Genomic DNA, 17,882 nt, shown 5'->3' on the forward strand with positions numbered 1-17,882 from the left:
ATATGATCAAATATGATCAGGCTGGTGCATAGATCAGTGCCACACACTAGATTTTGGGCATATTTTGGTCTGTTAGAAGAAAGTGCCTTACAAAATTTTAAAGAAAGAAAAACTTACATATGTACAAAAATAAGGGTTAATACGATGAAGGGATGGAATATGACTGTAAAGATGAAAATTATAAAAGATTTTATAAAAGGAATTGATAAGATAAGAAGTTGGTTGGGGGCGCCTGAGTGGCTCAGTTGGTTAAGTGGCTGCCTTCGGCTCAGGTCATGATCCCAGGGTCCTGGGATCGAGTCCCATGTCAGGCTCCCCGCTCAGTGAGGAACCTGCTTCTCCCTCTGTCTCCTGGCTTGTGCTCTCACTCTCTCTCTCTGTCAAATAAATAAATAAATAAAATATTAAAAAAAAGAAAAAGATAAGAAGTTGGTTGAAAAAAGAAAGAAGAATTAAAAAAAAATAAAAGGGAGAGAATGTGATCAGGCAGGAGACTAGAACAAAGCCATACGTGAGATTTAGCGTATATTTTGGTCTGTTAGAAGAAATTGTATCCCAAAATTTTAAAGAGAGAACAACTTATATATATACCAAAAATAAGATTAACTACTACAAAGGGATAGAATATGACTCTAAAAATGAAAAATAAAAAAGATTTTTTAAAAAGGGATTGATAAGGTATTGGTTGAAAGAGGGAAAAAAATTTCAAAAAAGAAAAAGAAAAAGAAAAAAAAATTAAAAAAAATTAACTTTGAAAGACTAAAGAATCAGGGGGAAAAAAAGCCATGAATTCTATGTGCTGTAATCCCCTAACGCTGGAGTTCTGCCATTCTCCTTGATTGGTAAACTTGGTCTTGGCTGGCTGTGCTTGCTGATCTTCTGGGGGAGGGGCCTGTTGCCGTGGTTTCCAAATGTCTTTGCCGGAGTCGGAATTGCCCCGCCCTTGCCAGGTCCCGGCTAAGTAATCTGCTCGGGTTTGCTCTTGGGAGCTTTTGTTCCCTTCAAGCTTTTCGTACAGCTTTGGAGGATGAGAGTGAAAATGGCAGCCTCCCAGTCTCCCCCGGAGGAGCCTAGAACTTAGGGCCCCATTCCTCAGTGCAACCCCAGGGAAAAGCAGGCAGTCACTCCCGTCTCCCTGGTCTCTGGCCACACTCCGTGCTCACCCAGCCTGTGACTGAGCATTTCTATCTCTGGCTCACGACCCCGTGTGGAGTCTACAAACCCAGCAGATCCCTGTGGTGCACTCCCGCGCCGCTCCCCCCAGGGGGAGGAAGGTGAGTCTCCCCGGATCTGCCGCTTGTTGGGTCCCTGCTGGAGGAGCAGTGGCCCGACTGTGCCGCGGATCACGGTTTATGGCAACCCCGAGCTGAGAGCCCGCGCCTGGGCTCCGCCTCTGCAGCCGGCGTCCCTGCTCTGCAACCTGGGATCTCTGCCGCACTCAGGCACCCCCGGTCTTTCTGTGACTCCGAGGGTCCTGAGACCACACTGTCCCGCGAGGGTTCCACCCCCCGCGTAGCCACTGGAGCGACGTCGCTCAGCGGAGCAGACTCTAAAAGTTCCGATTTTGTGCTCCGCTGCTCTATCACTTGCCGGTAGCAGCTGATGGAGGCCCCTTCCCCCACCGTCTATCTTCCCGAATATCCCCTTGGATTCACTTCTCCGCACGTCCTACCTTCCAGAAAGTGGCAGCTTTTCTGTTCAGAGAGTTGCTGCTATTCTTTTCTTTGATCTCCTGTTGAGTTCGTAGGTGTTCAGAATTGTTTGATCTCTATCTAGCTGAATTCCTGGGACCAGACGAAATTTAGGTCTCCTTCTCCTCTGCCATCTTTCTAAGATAAGCAATTTATTTTGCAAGTTCTTTTCATGGTCAGTGTCAGTTCTCAATATGTTTTGGTGTTCACATGAACTTGATGTTATCCATCTCTTAAAATACCTAAATAAGAGAAAGAAATGGCCAGTTAAGTACACAGACAGATCTTGAGGTCTCCCTTCCACTTTCTGGACACAGACCTGTCATCACAGCCTTCCAAATCACCTTTTCACCTGTGTGCACACTCTATATATTCATCAAACTCATTTCTTGAAACGTTCTTGATAGTATTCCTTCTACTTTAAACCACCTGTCAAAACAACCTTTTAATTAGGTTAAGCTGTCTGGGTTTGTGAAAAGGTTTACTGTACTCAGTTGTCCCTGCCATAAAATTAATAGTTTGACCAACTTCTAAGGAGACAGATTTTGCACTCGTGAAAGTCAAATTAAATCCACCTTTGCCAAACAGGGAAAAACTGGTGTGTCTGAAACTTTGAAAGCTGCACTTCATTTATTATAATCTTTCGAGTGCCAAAGTACAAATTAGGTAGAAGTGCAGCTGTAAGAAAGCCCAAGTTATAGCACATTGCTCTTTTGAACCTTTTAGGAGGCAGTGCACCTACAAGATAATGAACAGAGAGAATGACTGTACCAGAGTCAGCACTGCCAAATTTCCAACCAAATTTGCAATAAGCAACCAATCATTCAGTAAGTTAATATTCCACAGACTCAAATATTATGTAGGCTGGTCACTGCACATCATTTCTAGACCACAACTCTGGTATTTTCCAGGAACAAGGCTCGTTTTATTATCAGAACTCAGGAGAATAGGGTCGGTTTTTTAAAATGCTTTATAATTTCATTCAGGTCTTACTAAAACTGCTTTTAGACCCACATTCTTTCAGTTGGAGGAGCAAAGCAAAGGAAATAATATTTAAGGCTGCCTAATCCTGAAGACAATGTGATTTGGAGTTTTGGGTTGGGATTTTGTTTCTCCCTCAACACAGTGCATAAATGGGTCTTTTATTGACTTGGAGATAAAAATGATTCATGATTCCAATTATTATTTAAGGTGTGTAAAGTCTTAAGGTCTCTAAGGCAGGACTCAAAGTCAACAGTAGAACTAACTAAGACAAAGTGTTCTGATATTTTTCATACAGTCAAAGGAGTTATCAGAAAAGTTGCAAAAGCACTATGTTTTACTTTAAAACATAAGAGGATAAGAATTAACTTAAGACAAATATTGGTTGACTGATTACTTTCATTTAACCCTGTATTTTCACTCAGTAAATATACGTCACCATAGTTCTATAGAGTTTACTAGAAGTACAGAAACCTGGTTTCTTGCTCTTACCTTGGTGGTACTAGATGTGTGGTTGTAAGGTAGTCAAATAATTCTGAGAAGAGTTAGGTCATTTCTCAAAATTATCTACAAGGGTGATTCTAAAAGACCAGGGTTCAGAGGTGTTTTGATATTTCTTCATATTCTTACACAATACTTCTTAATTGAAACCTTTTTTATAACAGTATTTTGGGGTGCCTGGGTGGCTTAGTTGGTTAAACGTCCAACTCTTGGTTTTGGCTCAGGTCATGATCTCAGGGTCGTGAGATGGAGCCCCATGTCAGGCTCCACCCTGGGCATGAAGCCTGCTTAAGATTATCTCACTCCCTCTCCTTCTGCCCCTCTCCCCACTGCTCTCTCTCTCTCTAAAAAAAAATAAAATAAATACATAAATACAGTTTGCGCTTGAACAGCATGTTTGAACAGTGTGGGTCCATTTATACATGGATTTTTCATATAAATACAGGATAGTATGGTAAATATATTTTCTCTTCCTTAATGATTTTCTTAATATTTTCTTTTTTCTAGTTTACTTTACTGTAAGAATACAGGATATCATACATATAACATACAAAATATGTGTTAATCAACTGTTTATGTTCTTGGTAAGGCTTCCAGTCAACAGTAAGCTATTAGTAGTTAAGCTTTTGGGGAATCAAAAGCTACACATGGATTTTTGACTGCATGAGAAAGTCACTGCCCATAGCCCCCATGGTGTTTATGGGTCAACTTTAAGTATAGCAAATAAATTTTTTCAATGTTTTCTCACAATTAAAATTTTCATTGTGCTGTAGGAATACTCAAATATAGAAAGTCAAGAACATGAGTTATTTTTAGACAAGCTTTATTAATAAAATTTAATGAGATGCCTATATTTTAAGTCTCCACTAATTTTAATAATATTTTCGTCTGGCTATGAAAAAGAGTCTCAGATATCCTCTATTACAAATTTGCATTTAAAACCTACAAATTGAGAATGATCCAGATTAAAATTCCATGAGAAATGTGACCACATTTAATGGAAAATTCAAAATGATATGCAATTCTTAGTAAAGTTTAAAACAGAACAACTTTTCTTTATTTATATAATATTTGCATTTCTTAGCTATTCAGTTTGCTTTAAAGCTGCCCCCAAAATCTGTTTTGAATTTATATGTAAAATGGAGTTTTAGTCTATAGGTTTAGGTATAAACATGCATTTTGGAAGCATGGAAGATATTTAAGAACTCTGCAGGATATGGATAATATTTTTTTGCAGAACAATCCTGATCATTGCATGATGTCTAACCTTTCTGGCCCCATTCACAAAACTCTAGTAGTGACTACCCCCCAAATGTTATGATAACTAAAAATAACCTCCATAAATTTTCAAAATGTACCCTGGAGGGTGGTACCATCCCCGCTGAGACCCATTGATTTAAGGCTTTGCATACAGAAGTACCTAAAGTAAATTTCACAGCTTGAATGGTATAATTATGTAAGCCAATAAATTCCTGTCTTATTATTTAGCAATATACATTACACTGATGATTCATTTAAAAAATAAAGATCATTTTAATTAAAATAAAGCATAAATAAGTTTGCATTTTTGCTCATTCTATGAGACTCTGGGAAAAATAAGAGCAATATATGGGCAATGTGGAATTTTTTCTTCCAATCTCACATAAAAATGTTATATATGTCTAACCTAGGAATGAAATCTGAACAGACCATGTCTATCTAGCAACCAGATACACAGTGTTAGGAAAATACTCTGAGAAACTTATATTCTGGTTACAAAAGAGAACACATATTTGAGCTGAAACTCATTTTCAAAGTCCCAGCAAAAGATTTAAGGAGTTCTGTGTAGTAGTCTGGAAATGAGAGGGCTGAGTCAAAGGTGGGTATGTCTTTGGCAAATGCTATCTCTAATTCATAGAGCTAACTGGACAGTGGTCCTGGAGAGAAGGATATGATTTTATTTCTATTTTAAGAAAATATAGTAAACTGCTTTTTAACAAACTAAATATCTTAACCCAAGGAATGAGATTGCTTTTATTTATGATTTTGCATTGAAAGTATTTTGTAATATGTTGAGAAATAAAACTTATTTCTTTTTATTTTTTAAAGGTTTTATTCATTTATTTGAGAGAGAGAGAGAGAGAGAGAACATGAGCAGGGGGTGGGGAGAGCTGCAGAGGAAGAGGGAGAAGCAGGCTCCCCACTGAGCAGAGAGCTCAATGCAGGGCTGGATCCCAGGACCCCGGGATCATGACCTGAGTTGAAAACAAATGCTTAAGCAACTGAGCCATCCAGGCACCCCCAAGAATTAAACTTAATAAAATAGATTAGATTAGATGGATAGATGTACATGTATACATATGTATACATATATACACACACACACACACACACACATACATATACATACACATTAATGAGAGAATGGGAACAAATGAATAGATCATGGGTTATTTCAAAGCCCCAGAACAGTTTGCCAAATCATGATAATAGCATTTTTAAGTGTCCATTGTTCTGTGCATTATTGCAAGCCCCTACATATATTAATATAATACCCATAATTATTTTATAAGACAGATGCTATTATATCAGTGTTCCCATTTCACAGATTAAAAAAACTCCAAGATGAAGACTTAAGTAGCAAGATTTGAATCCCAGCATTTTGGACCCAAAGTATCCTCTTAAACATCATTTTCTATGGTCTCCTTCATCAGTTCTGAGAGCCATGCCATGTGTGTGCTAAAAAACATCATGAAACACAAGTTCAAGTTAGAGCCATGTTAGAGTAATTCTACTGCCTTAGAGACCTTAATATGCTAATGTGCATTATGGCTTGATGGAACACACATCCCAAATTTCTTTGACCACTAACTCCTTTTATCACAAACCATTTTGCAAAAAATAGTGTGTTCATGAAACACGTTTGAAAATGCTGCATAATACTGACTTTAACACATTTTGAAAAATAATATTAATAGGGAATGTTAATTCCATATTTTTCACTCTTAAAATGTTACCAATATTCCAAGTTGTATTTTCAAGTGCTTTATACCAATTTTTGAAAAATATTCATTCATAGACTCCAGAATCTGAGAATGTTGATAGTATACATATATATTTTTAAATTGCAAAAATAGTTTCTAATTATTGCAACTTTAAAGAGACTGAATCTTTTTGAATATAAAAATCATCAGAGGGCATACTCTGTGATTCCAGCATTTTCTTAGAGACCCATATGAAAAGGTATTTATCTTTTAAAAATATTCAATAAATCATTTATGATGGCTTTAATGGATATCAAATAAATGGATAAAATTAGCCTGTTTTTCTTTAAGAAGAATCAGCTTTGACCTTATAATATCTAAATTTGAAGTTAATTATGTTCAAAAATCAGAAGTACTCCACAATCTAGGAAGTGCAATAAAATTTAATAATCTAGGACAGATATATTTTGATGGATGCAGTTATGGCAGGAGAGAGAAAAAGAGAAAGAAAAAGACCAAGCAATCCAGAAAAAGCGTGCTGTATTCTCAGATTTAATACAATTTCTCATAAACTCCAAATACTTTTATATCTTTGACATAAACTGTAAAAGTGTTTAAAATTTTCTGCCTTTAATCTTGTGCTTACAAAACGTAAGTTTTAACTTTCAAAAGACAGCTAGCTTTTCCTTAATTTTTGGATATTTATTTTTAAGTTCAAGTTAGAAATTTTAGATGACTTTCATTCAAATGAGCATATATTATCAGTCATCCACAAAAATTTAAGTATATTAAGCACTTTCTATGGATCTAAAGCTGTGGTGGAACTGTGGGCTTCTGAAGTTTCAGGTGAAGTCCTTTTCCATGTAGTGTTCTAGTTTGCTGGTTCCTGTATTTCATGTGAAGATAATTGAGAAGTGCTCATTTGAAACACATTCAGATATGCCTATGCAATGCTCTCAACTCAAATCTTTAAGACTATAGCATCATGAGTATATGGCCTTCTGAGATTAAGAACTGATGTTTTTAAGTTGTTTCCCTAAAAATGAATAACTTCATTTCCTACCAAAATATCCTATTTTTCATCCTTTACTATTTTGATTCTTGCTTTGTAATAGAAAAAAAAAAAGATATGAAAAAAGCAAGTTTCATCATGGGTACGTTTTAGGAAATGCCAAACTTCAAAATATCAAAAAATAAACTATTTGATTCATTAGTTACTTTAGAGATAATCTATGAGAACCTATTACCCATTTAGCCTTCAACAGAGAAAAGGTCAAGTAATTTGAACTGAGTTTTACAATTCACCTCTAGTGTTGAGATGTCATGTAAAAAAAGTTTTGAATAGAAAACAATAATAATCATCTGCTAGGAGCTAACTTAACTGTTCTTAGGTCTGCTAAATGCAGTGTTAACATGTTCAGTGTAACATTTGGGGTTTGAAACTGACGATGAACAAGAAAACCAGGTGCATCTGCTAAAAGGACTCTGTGAAAATCATTCCATTCTCTTTAAGCTAATTTTGGCAGGAAGAGAATCAGACATTAGCACTGTGAACAATGAGGCAAAAATCTCTTATCACTTCTTTCAAGTCTTAGTTCAAACTCCAGTCAAATTCTTCCTTTTTTTATGTCTATTGTACGCACATGCATTTAATAAATACTACATTAGTTTATTCTTTCTAATGTGCTAAGACCTCTTATTCTGTCATTTCTATGCATACAAATGCAAACTTAATTGACTTTTATCTTTCTTCCTGGTAATAGGTTTATTTTCTGCTATTTCTTCCTAAGTACATGATAAATTACCAAAATTTCAGTCACTACCTTAACAATTTTTGCCATATTCACTTACTACTTTTCTAAAAAAAATTATGTTTCAGACTCACTGTTTTGTGTGTGTTTTAACAAGGCAGTATTTTAAGGTTGTCTCATGTTTCATGCACCGGTGACATGTTTTCACAATACACAAAAAATGTATATATAAACATGGAACTAAAATGTTTGTCCAGATGCCACCTACAGGTCATCTGAGTACCATAGGGGGTATCACCCGCTGGGAGCAATGATGTGTAACACACCCTAATGTAATTTACACAGCAGTCACTTAAAGTCTAGTCATGCTTATTGAAAGCCTATAAACTTCCACAATTAATTTCTTTAGGCTTTCCCTACACTTGTTTTTTTGTTTTGTTTTGTTTCTTTTAATAATGGAATGCTTCTGAATTTGCACGTCATCCTCGTGCAGGGACCACGTTAATCTTCTCTGTACCTTTCCAGTTTTAGTACACATGCTGCCAAAGCAAGCACTCACTTGTGTTGAAGGAATATCATTTTATAAGTTATAAGATTTTTTATGCTAATGACAGTTATAATCCAAAATATAAAAGTTTGATATTTACCAACTAAAAACCATTCATTTGTAGACTTCCTTTTTCATATATATATGTATATATATATATACACATATATATATATAACTTTTAATCACAGATTATATATATATGTGTGTGTATATGAATATATATGTATATGTATGTATAATGTGTATATATATATATATATATATATACACATTGTACACACATGGTCATAGCAGCATTGTCCCAATAACCAAAAGATAGAAACAGCTTGAAATGTCTGCTCTGCTGATGGGTGAATGGATTTTTAAAAAAATGTAGTATATTATTACAATGGAATATTATTTGGCTTTAAAAAAGGAAAGGCATGGGGCACCTGTAGCTCAGTCAGTTAAGTGACTGACTCTTGGTTTTGGCTCAGGTCATGATCTCAGGGTTGTGAGATCAAGCCCTGAGTCAGGCTCCAAGCTGGGCATAGAGCCTGCTTAAGATTGTCTCTCTCTCTCTCCCTCTGTTCTTCCCCAACCCCCCCACTCCACTCCCACTCTTTCTTTCTCAAAAAAACATAAAGAAAGAAATAAGGAAAGAAAGAAAAATAAAGAAAAAAAGGAAAGACATTCTTTTTTTTTTAAATTTTTTATTTATTTATTTGAGAGAGAGAGAAACAGCATGAGGGAGGATAGGGTCAGAGGGAGAAGCAGGCTCCCCGCTGAGCCGGGAGCCCGATGTGGGACTCAATCCCAGGACTCCGGGATCATGACCTGAGCCGAAGGCAGTCGCTTAACCAACTGAGCCACCCAAGCGCCCAGGAAAGACATTCTGCTACATGTTATGCATGGCTGAACCTTGAGGACATTATGCTAAGTAAAATAAGCTAGCTACAAAAAGGCAAACCCTACAAAACACTACATGATTCAACTTAGCTGCAGTATCTAAAGTAGTCCAATTTATAGAGACAGAAGTTTGACCAGTGGTTACCAGTGGCTATCAGGGAGGAATGGGGAGTTATTGTTTCACAGATACAGAGTTTTATTTTGTGATAATGAAAAAGTTTTTCATATAGATAGTGATAATAGTTGTACAACAATGTGAATGCACTTGATGCCACTAAACTATACACTTAAAATGATTAAAATGGTAAATTGTAAGTTCTATTTATTTTACTAAATTAAAAAAGTAAAGTATATAATTTATATACTCATATATATGTATATATATGTTTTATATATAATATGTGTGTATATATGCATAGCTTAATACCATGCGACATGTGCTGAATGTTAAAGACCTTAAATTGACAGGTAATAAACAGATACCAACAATGTGTATCTTACCTTTCACATCAACCTATAACTTTTAATCACAGATTATTTTGGTCTTTTTCATTTATCAAACATAATTATTATATCCTTTCCTAATTTTCCTGAACAATATATTGAAGCAAAATGTATTTTGGAACCAACACACTATATAAACCTTTAAACTTTCTCAGAGTTTCTGATTAGAGGTAAATCACCTTAAGGAATCATTTTCTATAACTAAATTCTTTTTTTAAAAGATTTATTTATATAGTTTAGAATGAGAGAGCAGGGGGAGGGGTGGAGGGAGAGGGAGGGAGAGAATCTCAAGCAGACTCCCCACTGAGCGTGGAGTCCAGTGCAGGGCTCCATCTCATGACCCTGAGATCATGACTTGAGCCAAAACCAAGAGTTGGTCATTTAACGGACAGTACCACCCAGGCCCCCATTATAATAAGTTCTTTTTTTTTTTTAAGATTTTATTTATTTGAGGGAGAGAGAGAGCAGAACAAGAAGGGACAAGCAGAGGGAGAAGCAGACTCTGCTGAGCAGGGAGCCCGATATGGGGCTCGATCCCAGGACCCTGGGATCATGACCCGAACTGTTTAATCCACTGAGCCACCCAGGTGCCTCAACTAAGTTCTTTAATAGTCTGTTGCTGAAGTCTTTGCATTCAGATTTCTACACCCATCTATCAAAATCCCTCAAAGAACTTTGCCCTTGCTGTGAGAATAGCTTCCAGTACCTACTGAATTCAGCTTTCCCAGAACCTTTTGAACACATTCCTAGACACTTGTGCTTCTTCAAAGCAGAGAGTACACATTCTGTGTAAAGAAAGCACATCCTTACTCGACAATAAGGGACCGCCATTCCATAAGCTAACATCTTGCTGAGTTGCTGGTCATTACCTAGATTCATTGAATTCTGGTCCAGGGGTCTCTTTGCTTTATCTGAATCCACATGTAGTGGACGTAACGTTGCTTATTCTTTCTTAGCATTAATTTCCTCTTCTGAGAGTAGGATCCAGGTTTCCTTTTGGAAATCCAATCCCACATTCTAATCCTGATTCTTCTTCAATCCATTTGGTTTGTGTGTGAAGACCTCATCCCAAAATCCGGGGTGGGGGCGTGGGCAGACAAAGGTAGTTAATGTTCCATCTTCCTTCCCACTGCATTTATTTCAATAGGCCAAATTAATTCCATAGATTAATAATTTAATAAATTAATTCAGTATAATTAAATCAAAGTAAATTTGTTGAACTAATTTAAAATAGAAGTCATCTTCCTAATAGGTTCACTAAGCTAGTATACTTTAAGCCAGATCTGTTAGTGGCATATTAATACCATTCTTAGTCAAAGCCTGCCTGAGAATGAAGCAAGCAAGTATGAAAGCAAAACCAGAAGACAGAAAAAGTTTCCAGATGATTTCCTTTCAGCACCTGGGTCCACCTTCATCTTAACCTTAAAGATGTGCTCTTGAACATTTTGACCACTTGAATTAATACAATCCTGCTTCGTTGGCTTAAATAAATTTGAGATGAGTTTATGTCCCTTGTCACTAAAAGAGTTCAATCACATATTAGTACAGTGCTCCTCAAAAGTGTTCTCTGTGATGACAACGTGAATCAGAATCATCTGTACATCTAAAACATGTAGATCTTTGTGCCCCACCTTTAGAATTCATGGAAAATGAGGCCTGGTAATATATATGTGTTATCATTCCAATGTCTAATAGTCACTAATCTGGAATCTGTTTGCTACCTCCCATTTTCTTGAGCCACCAGGTCTCCAAAATCCACTTCCATGCTTCCTTCAAATTAATTACATGATTCTCTTCTGTCTTTCCACCATTTTGAAAAATAACCTGGCCTTGACCTCATCTATCCTGTAGTAATTATCCTGCCCTTCGTACTTAATCAAAGTTCAGATCTTAGTTTTGGCTTGGCCCAGAAATTTCCCTCAGGAATCTTTCTTAAAGAAAAAGACACTTAGCAATCCTGAAACTTTGTAAAAACAGAATTTTAGAGGGGTCTGATAGCAATTATTACTATCTGATACAGATTCTACAATGCATCCAAAGGAGTATGTGCAGGGATTCAGAAGAATTTTGTATCTGTGTGCTAGGGCAGGGAAATGCCAATGTTGTTGAAAGGCTTCTCAAATTGGAGCAGAAAAATACCACAAGCAAATGTAAGAACTAATGCAATTTAAATCTATCATGGGCTGCTTTGATGAACAGTGAAAGAGAGAGAAAGAAACACCTGAATATTTGAGGGCTGTATTGAGAGAATGGATGTAATTTAAAAAGAACTAGGTAGGCAATGTGGACAGTCAGGATTCAAACTTGCTATGAGCTCTATAATTCAACAGTCACAGTATTGGTGCCCAGCAGCTTTTCCGGGGCTGTGTGTTTGCACTATAGATGTTTCCCCTAGATTGTGCCCTGGTGGTCTGCTTGTTGGAGGTCTTTTTTGTTTCCATTCAATACACTTTTGACTTACTTCATACTTCCCTGGTTGGTTCATTCACCCTAATTATGATTATTTGATAAAGAATGGAGGTGACACTTCCAAACCACGAGTCCAAGCAGTCTCATTAGGCAGGAAATCCTGCCATTTGTCTAATTTAAAATAAATGTGCATTTTACACAGAACAAACCCAAGCAGCCAGCCACAGAAATTCCTTTCATCGAATCTATTTACTTCTCTTTGTTATTCAGTATGATCTTTTAAGCAACAGGCAGTTACAATAAGAGTTCAATGGTCCTCTAATTTTTCAAATGGAAGTCAGATTTAGAAGGTGTTTGGTTTTTACAGACCTTTTAAATTCCTAGGCTTACACATTTCAATAGTTAATCATGAAGTAGCTAAAAAATGTACTCCTTTCTGGAAGTATTAAATAACTACAGAGGTTGTCTTTGTTATTTAAAAACTTAAAAAAAATGCAGCAGGGAAAGCAGCTCATGAATTTAATGCTATGGCATCATTTTCAGAAAAGACAGGTTAATAATTGAACGGTGTTGTCAAGAGAGCTGGAATATAGAGTAGTTATGAATGTATTTTGTCAAGTGAACATCCACTGTTGATGTTGATGTAGAACGCTAGGACTGATTGAGCTTAAAAGAGAACAGTGAAAACAGCTGAGATCCCTAACAGCCTAGAGCATTTGGACTCAAACTCTTTCATTCTGTCACCCAGATATCTGTGTGTCGAGGAATGCAAGGGATATCAACTGCTTCTCCATCCAGGACTAGATATTAGGAATGAGTGAACAGCTCTGTTCTATACAGTGGTGGTGAGTCAAAGGTTCCCAATTAAATTATCTGAATACTAAAGTTACTAAAAAAGAGGTCTCTCCCCTCTGATTTCATAGGCTCTTCCAGAATAGAGAAACTATAGATAGTTGTGCTTTAATGTTCCAAATTGCATATTTACCATGTTTCATTGGGGATAAATCCTGTTTGAGTCTATGAACACATTGAACCACAAATGACGACCACACAATTTTAATACTTTCTGCATGAAAACCCATAGTACTTAGATCATCACATAGCAATAGAATTCTCTGCTTTTAATGATAAGGCAGCCAGAGTGGTCAGATTGTCTCACTAAAAGAATCTCATCAGCTCTGTTTTGGTTCACATAAGCAGGATGTCAACCTGCTGGCCCTCTTGGTAGCACAGCTTTTATATGATGATGGACCTGGATAGTTTTATTTCATGTGCCTTTCCATATGTGGCTCTTTACCATTTGTGTTGTTGGTCTTTCGTCCCATTTCCAACTGAATTTCTGATTTAGAGAGGGATGAGTCTCGTTTCACTAATCTTTTTTTTTAAAGATTTTATTTGTTTACTTTTGCGTGCATGTGAGTACACGCACGAGAGAGAGCGAGAGAGAGAGTACATGAGCGCATGAGTGGGGGGAGGGGCAGAGGGAGAAGCAGACTCCCTGCTGAGCAGGGAGCCCGATGGAGGACTGGATCCCAGGACCCTGGGATCATGATCTGAGCCGAAGGTGGACACTTAAGCGACTGAGCCACTCAGGTGCCCCTTGTTTCACTAACCTTTCCCACACAGAGACATATCCAGTTACACTCTCAGTAATTTTTCTGGCAGCTCTTATACATTTTTGTTTTTATTTCTCCTGCATTCCTGTCACTAAAAACTGGGCTGTTGTTCTTATTTCTCTTTACATATACTGACCTTATAATATCATTCAACAACTAAAGGGAAGTTACGGTCAGCAAGAGATCATTCCCTAAGGGGGAAAAAAATAAGTATTTGGTTGACTGTTATACTAAAGAACTGAAAATGGAAGAATTGTAAGTATATATTAAATGAGTTTTGGAGGGAAATGTGATCCATGTTGCTCCATTTCTAGTAAAGAATAGACAGTGGATAACAGAGTCCTGTTACCTTGGTGGGTTTTGCCCAAATGTGGCAAGACAGAGAAGAAAACCAATGAGAGAGACTGAACTTGGACGTGCCAATTCCTTTAACTTACACAAAATATTTAGATCCATGTTTTGGTTTCCAGAGACTAAATCACAGAATTCAAAAGATAATGACAATCTTGTTTCCAAGTAAAACTCATACACCATTATCTCAACAACTGTTTCCAAAATTAAAGTTTGAATGTGAAGTTGGGAACTGAAGTTGGTTTAGTTGCAATAACGTAGAGTGATCTCAAGTTTGGTCTCTTGCAGTCAGACTTCAAAGTGATCAAAATTAACAAGACCAGTAGTGAGACTTAGCAACAACATGTACTTCCTGATATGATGCGGTGGAAAGGGCATAATGCCTTTTTGATCCTCTTGCCAAAAATATGAACCTGAATTTTATTGTGAGGAAACATCAGACAAACCCGAAAGAAGAGACATTCTACAAAGTAAATGTCCAGTCTTCTTCAAAAGGATAAGGTCATGAGATTGAACCCTGATTGGGGCTCAGCAGGGAGTCTGCTTGAAGATTCTCACCTTCTGTCCCTCCCTTAGTCATGTACTCTCTCTCTCTCTCTGTAAAATAAATAAATAAATCTTTAAAAACTAAAATAAAATCTGGAATGCACTAACATTCAAATAGCCCAGTTACTTGAAAACAATAAAAAAAAATGTTCTGTCATAGCTGAAGATGCATAAGTTCTTTCACATATTGTGCCTCTTCAAGTGCATAAATTACCCAACGATCAGATTCTCTGCTGTGAGAATTGCGTGATTAGTCACTTAGATCATACGAGAATATTTCCTATCCCACACTTTCATAAGTGTATAATTGACCCCTTTGCATGCCTCTAATGCACTGAAAACTTTGATTCGTAACAATAATTCTGATAAATTATAAAATTATGAAGTGATTTCTGATATCCTGGGAAAATGTAAATTATGCCATGTAATTTTACTGTTGTGGATTTTCAAATATATTTTCCATCTTTTTTTTAAAGATTTATGTATTTATTTGAGAGAGAAAGAGAGAGAAAAAGTGGGAAGAGGGGCAGAGGGAGAGGGAGAGGATCTTACTCTGACCACTCTACTACAATACCTAGTCTACCACACTATTTCAATAAATATGTAAATAAACAATTTCACTTGTAAATCCAGGATTAGGATGAGCTATTCAGAGACAGTCACGTGAGATAATTGAAATAGTAAAAAATTGACTGTGACCTAACCTGATTTCATGGGAAATTGTTTACCCAGATGTAGATGGGCTTTGACACAGCAATTATGGCATTGAACCATTGAGGTCCAGATTTAATCAGCAACAATAATAATAGAAAATGCCATGCTCCCATGAGTTATAAATTGCCATGATCTAAAACAAGTTTGATTTGTTTAAAAAACAAAACCCCCAAAATTCTCCAATGGCCCACAAACTGAATGTTTTCCAGGGAATACTATAGAAGAACTATATTCTTCTAATGGGATCTTTGAGGCAACACCAAGAACATCAGAAGCCTTTAAATGCTGGCATCAGCCCAGCCCTGTAACATTCCAACTAGGTCGATGTGGAAAGGTTTTGTCCCGTAAGTTGCTCGGAGTACACCTCTTCTATTTGTGTCCCTGTTGTCTGTCTTAGAAACCAGTGCCCGTAAAATGAAAGACTAATGAGATTGTCTTCATCCCTGCTTTAGGCAATCACATTTATCCCTCATCATTCTGCTTCCCCAGCCCTGACATTTAGCCTCTCCTTACACTGCTGTCTGATATTACAAATTGTGCTGGGTGATTTCCCCCAGCCAAAATAAGAGATTTAAAAGCACCAGGGAGTTCTGGAAATCTATCCTGCCCATCACAAAATACTTCCTGTCCTGGCTTAACAGCCCAAGGGAGAGAAGAAATGAGTCTACACCAGGGTGGTGGGGCCACTATAAATAATAGAATCATAAGAACCACAGAAGGAAAAAAAAGTGGGTTTTTTTATTGTTGTAAGAATTACTATCTTGACACCCTATAAGTAATACAAGTTGGGAAATTTCTTAAACATTACTTAACCTACCTACCCTAATATGACAAGATTAGTTTCAGCAGAATTATTTCCTGAAAAAAAAAAAAAAGATTTTAGCTGGTAATTGATACTCCTAACGTTAGTAGTAAAGATGTTTTTGTTAAAAAAGGAAGAAGAAGAGAAGAAGAAGAAGGCTAGGGTGTGTGTGGGGATTAGCTGACTTGAGCCCCTGCAATGTATGCCTTATACATCCCTTATGTATCTCAATCGAATGCCAGAGGAAAGGGATTTATATCATAGCTTATGTGCCTACGAGAACTGCGTATTTTGTTGAATCAAACAAAATAAGAAAGGTTCTACTCAGGTTTTATTCCGCACCCCACCCCCTTGCCTTACCAACCTATCCCTATATTTGAAATCTAAACTGATTAGTAACCTGGAAGAATAATGAACTTCTTTTAACAGAAAAAAAGTCTTCTAAATTCTGGATGATAGCAAATTGTCCAATTCATTTCTGTAAGCAGATGTAGAAGTAGAAAGAGGGGGCAGAAGATGATTCAGAGTGGTGCTCACTGCCAATTCCTATCTTCGTTTGACTGAGTGAAGTCAAGCGCAATCATGGGTGTCCTGACTTAAAAAAAATCTCTTCATGGCGCACTTGGGTGTCTCGGTTGGTTCAGCATCTGACTCTTGATTTCAGCTCAGATCATGATCTTAGGGTTGTGAGATGGAGCCCTGAGGTTCGGGCTCCCTGCTGAGCATAGAAAACCTGCTTAAGATTCTCTCTCTCCTTCTCCCTCGGTCCTTCCCCACCCCATTCTCTCTCTCTCCCTCCCTAAATAAATAAATACATAAATAAATAAATAAATAAATAAAGTAATAAAGTAAAAAAAAAAAATCTCTTCACAACTTCCAAATGAAATTTCCACTAGAAACAAACACAGGACTATTGAAACAACTGAACACCCACTATGGCTACCCTCCAATTGCACCTTCTTCCCAAATGGCAGGTGTACAAAGTGAGTTCTTAGCTTCTGAAGTATTTGCCAAAAGGATGGAGCCTTACAAATATTGAGTGCCACATTTATAGCTACCCCAGCCAAAAAGAAAATTAAGGCTCAAAGAGGTTAACAGCTCTTCTCCAAGGACACACAGCAAGTAAGATCCTGTAAGAAAGTATGTAAGAAAGCTGGGACTCCCAAAATTTTAAGAGCAATTTCAGGGTTCTTCGATGCCCCCTTCCTTTCTCCATCTCAAATTCAGAGTCCTTATGCTTTTGAAGAAGTATATAAAAAATATTATTCACTCTAAGGCATAGAGATGGAAACACTTTCATGTGTCCCTGTTGGTATGGATTACCATCCCTTGATGAATCAGAATAAAACCAGTTAAATCTGTAAGAATGCCTAGGTGAGCTGACAGGTAGAGAAAGGTCAGGGAAAAGGGTCCTAAAATTCTCTGTGCCCCTAAAATCTCATCAAGCTGATATTCCTCTTCTATATATTTGTTAGGAAATATCCCATGGAAGAGAAGTCTAGGGCAGGCTACATGGGCAGTCTTGTTTATCTTCTTGGTTCTGTCAACCCCACTCCTTGACTTCAGGTTTCCAGGCATACAGTAATAGAAAATTACAACTGTCACATCTAGAGGG

General features: G+C 37.0%; 1 non-coding gene across 1 annotated transcript; it reads right to left on the bottom strand.

Annotated features, from left to right (window-relative positions):
• Positions 1-8,336: 8,336 nt before the first annotated feature.
• Positions 8,337-8,442, bottom strand: LOC115941151 (U6 spliceosomal RNA). The gene has a single exon (XR_004075911.1). It is a non-coding gene; the product is annotated as a U6 spliceosomal RNA (small nuclear RNA).
• Positions 8,443-17,882: the final 9,440 nt, after the last annotated feature.

The sequence above is a fragment of the Leptonychotes weddellii genome, chromosome 9 (genome assembly GCF_054177405.1).
Source record: "Leptonychotes weddellii isolate Sample4059 chromosome 9, ASM5417740v2, whole genome shotgun sequence".
Classification (NCBI taxonomy): domain Eukaryota; kingdom Metazoa; phylum Chordata; class Mammalia; order Carnivora; family Phocidae; genus Leptonychotes; species Leptonychotes weddellii.